A 14158-nucleotide genomic window follows, 5' to 3' on the forward strand; every position below is an offset into this window, starting at 1 on the left:
CCCCAGAAGAAGATTTGCGCACGATTATGTTGGAGGTGCGCTCAAGCCTCCGCAATATCGACACTAAGCTGGACAACCTGACGGCCCAGATGGACGCTGTCAAATCCCAGGTCGGTGCTCATGAACAACGCCTAGACGTCTTGGAAAATAGACATTCCGATTTACACGACTTTCAAGTCGAAACGAAGGACCAGGTGTCGCAGATGGACAAGATTTTACAGGTGATTAGGGCCAAGAATGAGGATTTGGAGGCCAGATCGCGCCGCAATAACGTGCGAATCACGGGAGTGCCGGAGACGACGTCGATTAGCAAGATGGAAGTCTATGTAGCTGACCTATTACAAGATCTATTTGCTGCGCACCTCTCCCCGCTTTTCGCGGTGGAGAGGGCCCATCGTGCCCTGGGGCCTCGGCCTCCTGTGGGGGCTACGCCACGTCCTATACTAGCTAGGCTCTTGAATTACCAAGACAGAGAGGTGGTGTTGCGGCAGGCCCGCCTGATGGGTAAGATTACTCACCAGGGCAATCAACTAACCTTCTATCTGGACTACACCCCTGCAGTTCAGGCGGCAAGGAGAGAGTTTATGTCGGTGAAGCGTATGCTCCTACAGTCCCACGTTCCATATTCTTTGTTGTATCCTGCGAAACTAAAGGTCTCCTATGACGGAACAACCCATTTTTCACGGACGCGAAATCAGCATTAAAATTCGCAAAACATATCGGGGGCAAGGCTGGGAAGACGTGCCCCAGGGTTGCAGAGGTGGCTGGAGATCAGCTAAGTGACAATGACTAATCTACGACACAATTTGAACCATGATATCATTGTTTTATTGGCTCTCCATTGGTATGATGCGAGGAGTAGGTGTGTTGTGGACTAATTGCTTGTTACAGTGCCTATCTACCACTTGCTGTTCCTCTTGTTGCTTATTTTTTATTTTCTTTTTCCATTACTGCTTTTGTGCCACACTGGTAATATAATATGTCCTGAAATTGCTCTTTGTTTGCTTCGGACTCGGCAGTTTCTATTATCTGCCACCTGGTTCTGTATTCCGTCAGATTGTAATGAGTTCATTGCACAGGAATGCCGCTCTACAAGGTTGCAAATTACTGTCCTTTCTATAATTGCCCTGGTTTCCTGGCCACCCCGATCTTGTTCGGGGAAGTTTGCCGGCTTAGCACGTACTCATGGGAGGTTTCCCGTATGCGCTTAAGATTGGGATATGAGGGTTGCTTCAACCTGGTTGGGGGGTTGAGGTGGGAGGGTTGGGTGGGGGTGGTGGGGGTCATGTTTGGTTACAAGTTGTAGGGTTAGGTTGCATGAGGCGAACCAGCCTAATTGATATTGAAATGCGAATTGCATTGCGGGGGTGGACGTTTTGCACAATACATACTACTGTGATACACTGTTTAACATGGAACATACAAGGTCTCAATGATGGCAGAAAAGCACGTATGGTACATGCGTATTTAACCAGGCATAATTTAGACATTTGTATGCTACAGGAAACACACCGTTGCACTCATTCCTCGGCTAAGCTTCGATGTCAGCGGTGGGGTCCCACTTACTCCTCTGTCTACTCCAACTATTCTAGAGGAGTGGCGGTCTTAATCAGGAGGGGAGTTGACTGGAGAGAATGTGAAGTGTACAATGACCCTGATGGGAGATACGTAATGCTGCTAGGCTATTTAGGGGGCACACCGCTGACACTTGTAGCGCTATATGGCCCGAATGTGGACTCCCCGGGGTTTTTCCAAGAGATATGGGCGAGGGTGAAATCTACTGGCTGCGCTATTACACTCTGGGGGGGACATTTCAATGCTGTTTTACAGGACGCATTGGATAGGCAGGGGAATACTAGGGTTCACCATCCTGGGGCCAGCACGACACTGAATACTATGCTTGAGGAGGAGGGGATGGTTGACATCTGGCGCTTGCGCAATCCGCTGGTCAAAGAGGGCACATGTTTCTCGGATTCCCGTGGTGTATGGTCCAGATTGGATTATTGGTTGTTATCTAAAGATATGGTTGACTGGGTTGTGGAGGTGAGGTATTTGGCTCGTACCCTTTCGGACCATGCTCCATGCTATTTGACTCTGTCCCTACCAAATACAAAGCGCGGAGCTTTTACATGGCGTCTGCCGCCGCACGCATTGCTTGACGACGCTTTCAAAGAGGAAATTTGCGCCGATATTGCGGAATATTTCGAACTAAATGAAGGCTCGGTTGACTTGGAGGCTTCACTCTGGGACGCCTTTAAGGTGGTGATCAGAGGCAAATGCATGTCCAGACAGGCTGGCGTCCTTAAAGCGATCAGAACCACCTTGGTGAACATTGAAACAGCTATCAAGAAGATTCAATTTCTAGGGAAATATGCAGTAGCGCGGAGATATGGGGAAGGGGACAGACCTGGGCGCACTCTGTCGGGATTGCTGAAAGCGCCACGTAACAAGACGTTTATATCTGAGTTGCATACTCCTGATGGCACAAGAGTCCGGGGTTCCCCCGCTATCCTGGATGCCTTTTCGTCCTTTTATGCTGACTTATACTCATCCACTCAAAGGGAATGTCCGGTAGATCTGGGAGAATTTTTAGACTCTATAGCGCTAGTCTGGTTCAATGATAGGCATAGAGAATATATGCATTTGCCCATCACGATCGAAGATGTCCAACAGGTAATTTCGTCCATGCCATCAAATAAGGCTCCTGGACCTGATGGACTGACTACGGCCTTTTATAAGGCATACGCGGTGGAGCTGGCGCCACAGTTACTGGCAGTTTATGCTGAGGCGTTTGAGTCTGGGGTACTACCAACATCGATGCGTGAGGCCATTATTATCACGCTGTCGAAGCCAGGGAAATCTGAGTACGAGCTGGATTCGTACAGACCTCTCTCCCTTATAAACGTTGATGCCAAAATCCTGGCCAAATTAATAGCTAATAAATTGCAGCCCCTACTTCCCATGATTGCGCTACCAGATCAATCTGGTTTTATACCTGGTAGATCCACTTCCCACAACCTCCGTACGCTGTTCTCAGTAATACACCACCTTCACCCTGACACTCAGGCAATAGCCGCGTTCTTAGATGCCACTAAGGCCTTCGATTCCTTAGAATGGCCGTTCCTGTTTAAGATCCTTGAAAGGATGGGCATAGGGCCCATGTTGATACGTTGGATAAAACTGCTTTATAATGGTCCTTCGGCTAGGGTGTGTGTAAATAATCTCATCTCCACCCCATTTAAAATTACGCGCGGCACTAGACAAGGTTGTCCGCTTTCTCCACTGCTATTTGCCATAGCCATGGAGCCCCTTGCTGCTCGAATACGTCAGCACCATACAGATAAAGGTATTGGGTTTGCGGCGCGTAGCTTGCTAATATTACTGTATGCAGACGACGTGACTTTATATATCACTAACCCATCGCGAAACCTAGATGTGGTGCTTCAAGAAATTATCAGATTCGGAGGTCTTTCGGGCATTTCTATAAACTTGGGCAAATCGATGCTATTCCCACTTATGGACAACACACTACAGGTTGTTTCGGAGTTTCCAATTAAGTGGGAAGGGGCGGAAGTAAAATATCTAGGGGTTAGGATCAGCAGAGACATGCAGGCTTTATGGACTTTGAATTATGGAATGGCTGTGAACTGGTTGGGGGACAAAGTGGCATTATGGCGCAGACTCCCGTTGGCCCTGGCGGGTAGAATTGCACTGGCCAAAATGATTGTCTTACCCAAATTTTTATATCTGGTTGTTAATTTACCGCTGGTGCTTACGCTGGCCTTTTTTAAAGCCATGCGGTCTTTGTTGATCTCGTTGGCCTGGGCGTGGGGGACCGGCTAGACTGTCCTGGGAGCAGTTGACATTGCCTACCAAACAGGGTGGTTTGGGTGCGCCTGATGTGCAGCTATATGCTCTATGCACGCAAGCGCAATATTTGCATTACTGGGTTCACCCCAAACCCTTTCAGCCGCATGTTGCCGTTGAGCGGGCGATTGCCAAGCCCTTACCATTGCAAGTGGCAATTTTCCAACCTTATAGGTGATCCCTTGAGGAGGTCGACACCGTTGAGACGCCGCGCTGGGCTTGGGAAGGATTACGGAAGAGGGCAGGACTGCCACTGTTATATGCACCTTCTGCTGCACTTGCGCATAATCCTCTAATACCTGGCATAAAAGATGAAATCAGTGGCAAAGCGGCGCGGACTTTGGAGATCCGCACCTTTGCTGATCTATATCCCGATGGACAGTTCAGAGCGCCCCCAGACAGGGTAGGCAATACGGAGGTACCATTTGGGGTCATATTTCTATATCACAAAATTCGGTTGGCCTGTCGGGCTTTACATGCTGATTTCCAGGCTCAGCCTCCAGTCTTGCGGGCTTTGGAGAATATATTGGCCACTCCGTCGCCAGTAGGCTCATAACTCGATTATACTCCTGTATGCAGACTGATGCCCCGATTGTGTCTGTGGGTGCCCGGTTCAGATGGGATGCAGAACTGGTGCCCTCTTTGACTGATGAGCAGTGGAAGTATTGTTGCGCTCAAATGGCGGAACTGTCGCCGAACTACAGGCTTCGCTTGATACACTTTAAATTTCTGCATCGCTATTACAGGACGCCTTTGGGTTTACACAGAATGGGCCTCAGACCTGATGATCACTGTTGGAGGTGTGGGGCACAAGGAGCATCTTTCTTACACATGGCGTGGGAATGCGTGGTAGGAGAGGTTTTCTGGTCACAGGTCTTCACGGCTATTGACCAGATTTTGGACATCAGGATTAGTCCCTCCCCGCTGGTGGGAGTCTTGGGATACGTGGCTCTCACGCCAGTTCCGAAGCGCAAATTGCATGCACTCTTGCTCCTGTTTGCTAAAAGGCAAGTTGCGATCATGTGGGGTCGTGGGACACTCCTAAGATGCAATCCTGGATTCGGGATGTCACATATGCCCAGACACAGCTGGCGACATTTTGGGAATTGATGCCCTCAGCGTCCAGACCTAGAGACATATGGGCACCTTTCCTTGATTGGCTACGAGCACGACCTGGGGATGTAACACCTAGCGCCGTAGGCGGAGCTTCTGTATGTGATGATGGTATCTTCGGCTAACTATTGTTTGCGTTAGTATAATTTGTTTGCCCTAGCCTGGATGATGACATGTTATGTAACAGATGTACCATAACTGCCTGGTTTCCTATTGCTTCACATTATATGAGTGCCTCTTTTTATTTCTGGGAGTAGTAGGGTGCTTGCCAGATGATATGTCATTCTTACTGTCCGCACCCCGGTATGTAAAGGTCTGGGAATCAATGCCTCACGAGTTTCATGTACAAAGAAAGGTTTAATGCGAATGTATTGGTTCGAACTCATGCAAATCTGTTTGTCTGTTTAATTTTTTATAAAAATCAATAAAAAAAAAAAAGTTATAACTAGGTTTACTAAAAACTGTTGATTGGGCCACACACCTTTTGAAAAACATTGTTGTTTCTACATCATCTTTTTGCGTTGCTACAGTCGCCCTAAGTGGGAAAGGTTTGCCCAGATGGGGGTCCCTTGCTCGCTATGCCACTGGATTCAAGCTAGCCTGGCTGATGAAGGGTGATTTCCTAAAACCAACCAGGATGCTGGTTTTCTGGTCCAAGAAGACCTGGCCAACAGTTTGGGCTGGACTGTTCCTATGGGGTATAGAGTCAAGGCTGTTTTGCATATGGCAGGGTCAAAACTAGGTGGCAAGGTGAGCTAAAAAAATGATGGATTTAACCCAGATCCGAGATTGGTAGTGAATGTTTGACAATGTTCAGCATTCCGTCCATCATCTTGCAATTGTCGCCCAAAGTTGGAAGGGTATGGCCAGACGTGGGTCTCGTTCTTGCTATGCCACTGGATGCAAGCTAGTCTGGCAGTTGAGGGGTGATACCCCAAAACCGATCCAAGGATGCTTGTTTTCCGGTCCAAGAGGACCTGGCCTGGCAGTTCGGGTTGAACTGTTCCCTTGGAAAGCAGGGTCAAGACTGATTTGCATATGAATGGGTCCAAACTGGTGTGGCATGGTGAGCAAAAATACGATGAATTTAACCCAGATCTAAGATTGGGAGTGAATGTTTGATAATATTTTGCATTCCACTCATCATTTTGTGTTGCTATAGTCGCACTAAGTGGGAAGGGGGTCCTGTGCTCGCTATGCCACTGGATTCAAGCTAACCTGGCTGATGAGGGGTGACACCCTAAAAAACGGCACCGGAAAGCTTGTTTTACACTCCAGGGAGGAACTGGCCTGGCAGTTCTAGCTGGACAGTTCCAATGGGGAGCAGGGTCAAGACTGATTTGCATATGGCTGGCTCCGCAATGAGGTGGCATGGTGAGCAAAAAAGATGGATTTAACCCAAGTCTGTGACTGAGGGGAATGTTTGACAATGTTCAGCATTCCGTTCCTCAGAGCAAGCCATTCTGCTGGTCCTGATAATTTGAAATATATGATGAAAAACTAAAAGAAACATCAAAATGATGATCTTTAAGCCCCAAAGTCCACAATGGGCTACCAGGCCCAACTTCGCTGTGTGACCATAGTCACTTTCTCTTCCAATCTTCATCTTGCCATACTCAGCAAATTTAGGTCTTATTCTTGCAAGGAGTATAAATTGGCATCACTACTGGGCCAAGTATACACTATTAGGTTGACAATAATCTAAGAATCATTATTATACGCAGGTCATGCACATTATTTTAACGCAATAAATATATTTATTTACAGCTAGTAGGAAAATGATTGATAAAAGGTGACAAGGGAACATATTCATTGGCACTTGATTGGATGGTTACAGTAAAGAAGTGGAGAAATCCCATGAGCGTATGCTGTAGCTATTAGATGCAACCAAGGACTGAGCATTCACAGAGCCGGTACTGAAGGTTGGAGGTTGCATGAAGGTTGGTAATTGAAATGTTTTGCTGGATGCACGCAGGATGATCAAGGGGAGGGCATCCATTTGTGACATGGAAGGCATAAAGAAAGTTAATACTTGAATAGTAGTCGGGCGTTAGAGATTACATATAGAGGTTCAAAAAAAGAGGGAGGTTGCATTGCAGCTGATAATGAAGGAGGTGCAGCATTCAAGAAGGTTGGGGATGGGACCTTAACACTGAACATTGTGCTGCCATTCAAAAACCCCATACCCCACTCCAATCCCGTTGTGACCGACTACGTTCTCGCAGACACACAGATGGAAAGTCTGCAAAATTAGAAACTTAGGTCCTCATTACAAGTGCCACATTATTAGTGGTGCACTGGTAAATGAGTTACCAGAACTTCTGAGACCCTTTCGAACAGTATTTACAAGAGGGTTGGGAGGGGACGGAGAAATAATTGGTATTCTCATAATGAAGACCTTAGTCAAAACCTTCACCCAGCAATCTTCTGAGTCTATGAAATATGTCTTCACACAGGCTTACACATTTGTTTACTTGCAAAAATAGATACATAAATACTGTGTGAAAATTTGAATAGCACAATGACCCAAGCCAATCTCCTTGCATGCATCAGTAAAACACATTCAACCAGAATAGCTAAACAACATGGCATGACACCTCATTAAAATATTTGTGATGCTGTGAGACTGAGCCTTTGGTACTGGAGATTTTACTATGCCCTGAGGAAAACCACTCTCCTTTGGGGAAATAAAGTGAACCACTTGCGGAATGCTATTTGCAGATGCTGTTGAAAACGCTTGTGCGTTAAAATAAACAAAAACATGTTTTTTCAGAAACATTGTTAACAGGAGTGGAGACAGACGTTTTAAGCTCAGTCACTCCCTCATAACGAGTTCCATGTATGTCCTCAGTCTGAGTCAGATAATGTATAGACCTTTAAGCCATTGAACATGCGATATTATAAATATATTTGTTTTTGGGGGGGGGGGGGCGGAGGGGACTGATTTCTTGGGGGCTGTGACATCATCAAGGCACATAAGTGAACTTCAAGCCCTTTACAACTCTGATCCCAGGTGCCCCAAGCAAGATAAGGAGGGGGTCCAGAGGTAGGTTTATGTAGGTTATACTGAGGATAGTGGAGAGAACCTCCCACCACAAGGATTGGACATGAGGGCATGACCACCAGGTGTGCAGGCGGGGTGCTGTGGGCTCCACAGCCTCTCTAGCATAAGTCAGGGCTGCTGAACATCTTATGAAGATGTGCTGGGGTGAGATACTGGCGTGTCAATATCTTATAGGAGCTCTCTTTATAATGTAGACATATGGAAAACTTCATGCCCTCCCCCAGACGCCAACACAGGTTTCATCCGGGATTTTGGTTCTGACGTATCGCTCCCATTGAGTCATGCAGGTACGTTTTCTGTGAGGAGTGAGGCCCAGGATATGTTGGTAAAGCCAAGTAATGCCTTTCCCTCGTTAATTTTTGAGATTTAGGGACTCTATTGGTGTTATCTCTCGAGACATTGCAGATCGTATTTGTCTCCTTCCCACCCAATGTAGGATCTGCATTAATCAAAAAGTCTCTCGTCTGTCAGGTTGAAGTTGTTCATTAGTGCTTTGCTCTCTTGGAGTTTCCTGCCCTCAAAGTCTTCGGAAGGGGGGTGATTCTGGATCCATGTGCGGAAGTTTGGGTCCATCTCACCAGGGGGAAAGTCTGGATTGTTCACTGTGAGTCAACTGGAAGGGGTAAAGTGAGAATGCCCATTAGTGAGTTATTATTTGCCAGTATTCTAAGAGTTCCACAACTGTGGGGAGTAGGGAAGAGAGTCACTGCCACGGGGAGTTTGGTAGCCATAGCAAATCTTGTAGGAGAATACAGGAAAAGCTTTTTTCAATGCGTATCCATGGCTTATCCTCGGGATCGAAATTACAATTGAAGGAGGGGCATACCTGGGCTCCTGGTGTGCATATCATTAGGTCGGGGAAGCCTAATCCTTCCTCTGCAACTGACAGCAGAAGAGTTGTGGATGACAGCTGAGGGGATTTGCCCTGCCACACAGACGGACCATTTTCTGGTGAATTGCGGCCAGGGATGTCTTGGATAGGGACAGAGGCAGAGTTTGCAGTATGTATAAGAGAGACGGCATGAAATCCATTTTTAAGACTAGTCAGCCTGCTCAACTAAGATATTTGAAGTTTGCACCATCGGTATAGGTCTTTAAATAGTGCTGTGATCAAAGGGGTGATATTGCACTTATACATGGCCCATGTTTGAGAGGGCAGGTTAATGTCTAGGTATTGATTTGTGGTTGCTGTCCACGCGAAACACCCCCGTAGGACAGCTTTGCGTAAGCAATATTGGGGGTTTGCAATCCCTAGTCCTTGCGATGTGTAGTAGTTGATTTTGAAGCCCGATACCTGCACAAACTGATATAATCCTATTGCAACACTGGTATCAATGTAGTCGGGTCGATTATAAAGCATAAGATGTCATCTACGAACAAATCAAGTTTGTGTTATTTGCCTCTCACCATCAAATCATGTATGTTAGTGTTGAGCTGAATATTTATCACTAGGAGCTTCATGAACAAGGCAAATATTAACTCGTTCCTCTGGTGATGGAAATATCAGACGGAAATTCTCAATTAACTTTTATTTTACATGTCAGGATTTGATCATTAGACTAGAAGGAAGTTTTCATCTGAGAGCCGTTACGAATCTTGTTTAACAGTTTAGTTAGTAACAGCCAGTCCACTCTATCGAAGGCCTGCTCAGCATCAAGGGAGAGATGGACGAGTGGCTGGTTCTGTCGCTCGGCTACTTCCATTAGTTTAACCACTAGTCTGGTGTTGTCGTTTGCTTGCCTATTTTTGATGAATGTCGATTTTTGAGTGGCGATGAGGTGTGCCATATTCCATTCAGCCTCATAACCAGGAGGGAGGAGAATAGCTTTGCATCCCACTAAAGAAGGGCTATTGGCTGATATCACGGACATAGCAGAGGGTTCTTATCCGGTTTTAGTAGAAGAATAAGATATGACCCCAGCATGGTGTCTGAGACTACTTTGGTTGTCAGAAAGCAGTTGAAAACTTTTCTAAGGGGTTTGGCAAGTATGGAGGCATAGGCCTTGTAGAACATGGACATGAACCTGTCGGGTCAGGAGATTTTCGGGGTTGCAGAATTGTAATCGCCTCAGTAACAACAAGTCAGACTCACTGTCTAAGCTAAGGGAGAGAGGGGAATGAGACCTGGGTAACTTTGAGAACACTGACGGGGAGGCTACATCGATGCACCCTCGGGAGGTGGCTATTAAGGCACCCCTTCTTTTCATACAATTTCAAATTCTTCAAAGAATCTACAATGATCAAAAGGGGCGCAGCAGCAATAGGCTCCTTTGTGCACACAATATGCGAATGCTCCCACATACAGAAATATTGGACAGGAATTATTCAGGAGCTTTCCCGTGTACTTGAGACCCCGATCCCACCTAACTCGAAATGCATCCTGTTTGGTATCCCAAACGATGTTGACCGCCCTCGATTCAAGCTTCTGTTTAGTGCTGTAGGACCAGTAGTGACCAAGAGGAACATAGCGTGGCATTGGGGCGCACTAGAAGCTCACTCCATAACTGAGTGGAGGAATGAGATGGACATCTACATCGCAGCTCAACAGGCAACCTACCAGAGTAGTTGATGTCCCCACAAGTCTTATATGATCTGGGGCTGCTGGAGGGCCTTTTATGGGGTGGACTCGGTGGGAAATTGCTCAGGATTGACAGATGACATTGCGTCTGGGTAGGTCTGTAGGGCAAGAAATTCATATTTCATGGTGGTCTCTGTGCTGTCCTGGGGGCACCCCATTTATTAGTTCTGGGTGTCTGGGAGTCTGGGTGCCAGGTTTCAAAGCCTACATTGTACACAGAGGTCTCTCTGTGTCTGTACTAGAAATTTGATAATGATGGAGCTTGTTGCACAAAAGTGTCTTTCTATGTTTTATTGAAAATGGAGAAAAAAAAATAGAGTGAAAGAAAATAAAGTGCACTGTATGAAATACGAGCTTTGAAACCACGGGTAACCATTAAAAAAATGCCTACACATGTAAAATAAATAAATGAATAAATATATAGATATTACTTCAAGGCTGAGCTGCAGTACATTTAATACTGTTTCGAGACCTTTCTGGCTGTAGTAACTTTAGAGGTGTACTTTGTGATTGCAGTGGACTTACTCTTTTGTGAGTGGTTGTTTGTATTAGCTTATCGTTCCCTAAACTCCTACTTACCCCTCCATAAACCCTTCCCATTTTGTGGTAAGCTTTCTCAAGATTCCAGCCACCTCCCTCTTTCCTTTCTACATTTACTACTCAACTTTAGTCCTAGGTGTGTGGGGATTCCACACGTGTACAATAATAATTTCATAACAAAAAGTGGCCTGCGGACTGAAATGCATCAATGCTCATTTTAGCACAAAGGTAGCATTACATTTATGGTCTATTCTAGTGAGGTTTAAACCCATAATCTTAATGAAACAGAAGAAAATATTAAATAATATGGGACACCTAGTTTCTGCTGTTGTCTTTATCTTTGAAAAATTGTATGATGTATACCTTTATTTTATTTGATTTATTTTAAAGGTTTTATACAGCAAAGGCTAGACCCGGAGGTATCAGAGCGCTTTACATGAGTATGAAACCACAGTTGCAGGTTACATCGTTCTAAAGGTTACACAGTTATTAGAGCATGGCAACATAGTTATATGTAAGGTCGAAACAAACAATAAGGACATATACATAAGGGAAGGGGAGAGATTCAGTGGGGGGGTAGGAGCAGGGAAAGTAGACAGAGAAAGAATGAGGGAAAGAGGAGGGGAGGGTGAGAGACACAGCATGGAAAGAGGAGGGGGGTGACGGGGACACAAACCGGTAGACGAGTCATAGCTGCGTCCAAAGTCCAGTAAGTGGTGATCCCAGGGGAAGTGGTTCATTTCCCCATCTCTGTTGCGAGAGGTTCCCTATACACAGTGGACTCTCTCAGAGGGGTCTCTGAGACTCCAAGGCCTACATACTGGATCCTTTCCCAAAAAGGGGAGAGGGAGTGCTTTGGCAAGGGGGGCCCTACCATACCTCAACTGTGAGTGGCTCCCCTGGCACTGTGGACTCTCTCAGCGGGTTCGCTGAGACTCCAGAGTATAAATATTGGATCTTTCCCCAACAAGGGGAGAAGGAGTGCTAAGTAAAAGGGCACGAAGGACAGGGGGCTAGGCAGTGTAGCAGGCAAGGGGAGAGATTCAGGGGAGAGGGGATATGAGCAAAGGAAGTAGACAAAGAAAGAAAGAGTACTATGAATGATGAGCGCTTTACATGAGGAGAGTTGCGTATCTTACAAATTCTACATTGTTACATCAGGCACAACAGTTACAAGTTACATTTTTTAGAAAAATGGCATGTAGAGGGTTAAGGGGTAAAGTAAAAGGGTGAGGGGAGGGAGAATTTAACGGAGCATAGGCGAAAGGATAGACAAAGCAAGCAGGTGGAGAGGAATTCATGGGAGAGAGGAAGGGAAAGAGTGGTAGCCAAAGGATGAAGGAGGGAAGTGGAGGTGGAGGGGGTAGGGGAAACAGCGTGGTGAACAAGGAGAATAACTGTGTTTGAACGTCCGGTAGGGTGGGGCAAGGATCATTTTTCTCATCTCCTGCAGGAGCACGTTGGATGTTGAAGAAGGGGCGCCATCTGGATTCGACCCCTGCCCGCTAGCTATCAGCCAAGTTAGGAGTTCATGTGTGGGGGCAGCAAATGTTAAAGAACCAGTGCCTTAATTCAGCAAGGAGGGCCTGTGTCATGCCAGCGGCCTCGCTGTCAAGATAGAGTGCAACGCAGGACTTCTGGGGGTCACAGCGGCCTTGCGCTTAGTCTGATCGGTGCCGGAAAGGGTCCGCACTGCATCGCTGCCTGTGCCCGGTCAGTCCTGCTGCTGAGTCAGACGTGAGTCAGGCGATGTGGACTGTAATGAAGACGCTGCCGTAGAACACGAGATGCACGGCAGCGGAATTGTCCTGAAGAGGGAGATTTGAGATTGGATCTGTTTATAGATTGAAACTGCTTTTGGTTCACAACCTTAAATCATACATGCCAATCCTCCAGATTCATGCAGGACACTACAGATTTCAAGGCTACTCTTCTGCCTCCCGATTCCTGCATGCAGGAATCCAATTCAGATTGACGAATCATGATCTGCTGGAAACAAGCCAGCATGAGTTTGGAAATATTTATCCTGAGTCAGAACATTTGCTCATAATTCTTGGAGGGGGAGATTAGAGGGTGTGACAGAACTCAACATTTAATTTTGGGCAGTTTTACATAGCTCATACAAAAAAAACAAGTTTAGAACTCTGATTTTGTTTGCCCTGTTATTAAACTGCCAAAAATGAAACGCTGATTGTCTGTTACCATACATGCCAATAGACCGATTCAGACAAATTACCTCTGCTTCACTCCAAGTCAATGTGGAAAATACATTTTCCTGACTATTCTTTTAAATCTCCCACTTGCCTGCTCTAAAATGTTGGCATGCATGTTAAATATCTGATTTCCGAATAAGGTCGTAAAATGGTAGCTAGCCCATTCTTATGTAACTGCTGTACTCACTGTTTTGAATGTTTGTATACATGTATATTTGAGAGAGCAAATACAGTTGGTCGCACTCTGCTCGTCACACCAGCAAGTTGCCCCAAGGAACTGTGGTCAATGTAGTAGGCGAGCAGGGTGCGGCCTATTGGATTTAATTCATTACGGCTCCCTTGAGCTATCGGGCTGACGAGCCTTGGACCTGCACCTGCCCGCCATGAGAGGTACTCTACCTGTTTTAATTACATTTTGGCAGTCCACGCGGCACCCCTATACACTTACCTGCTCCCTGCTGACGAGAGGCAACTACCTCGAAACACGTGTCCAGGGATGGCTAATGCGACACATACTTTTTTGTAAACACTGTGGCACAGGCGTACTCGCCGTCGCCACTACATTGACCACAGTTCCTTGGGGCAACTTGCTGGTGTGACGAGCAGGGTGCGGCCTATTGGATTTAATATATTTCAGAGAGGTTTGCTCATAACGTAATGTGGTTGGTGCTACAGAAAGACTTACATTAATAATGCTTTTCCTGTACAATAAAAAGTAATGAAAATATGGTAAAGAGATGGACGAAATGGGGCTCGCTCCCCCTGCTGGGAACCCTTTTAGTG

At 46.2% G+C, this 14158-nt stretch overlaps 1 protein-coding gene across 1 annotated transcript in view; it reads right to left on the minus strand.

The window, feature by feature from the left end:
* The window catches only part of RPGR (retinitis pigmentosa GTPase regulator), a 193913-nt gene that overhangs the window by 105299 nt on the left and 74456 nt on the right, over positions 1-14158 (minus strand). The gene's annotated exons all lie outside the window — the stretch shown is intronic.

The sequence above is a fragment of the Triturus cristatus genome, chromosome 8 (assembly GCF_964204655.1).
Source record: "Triturus cristatus chromosome 8, aTriCri1.1, whole genome shotgun sequence".
Classification (NCBI taxonomy): domain Eukaryota; kingdom Metazoa; phylum Chordata; class Amphibia; order Caudata; family Salamandridae; genus Triturus; species Triturus cristatus.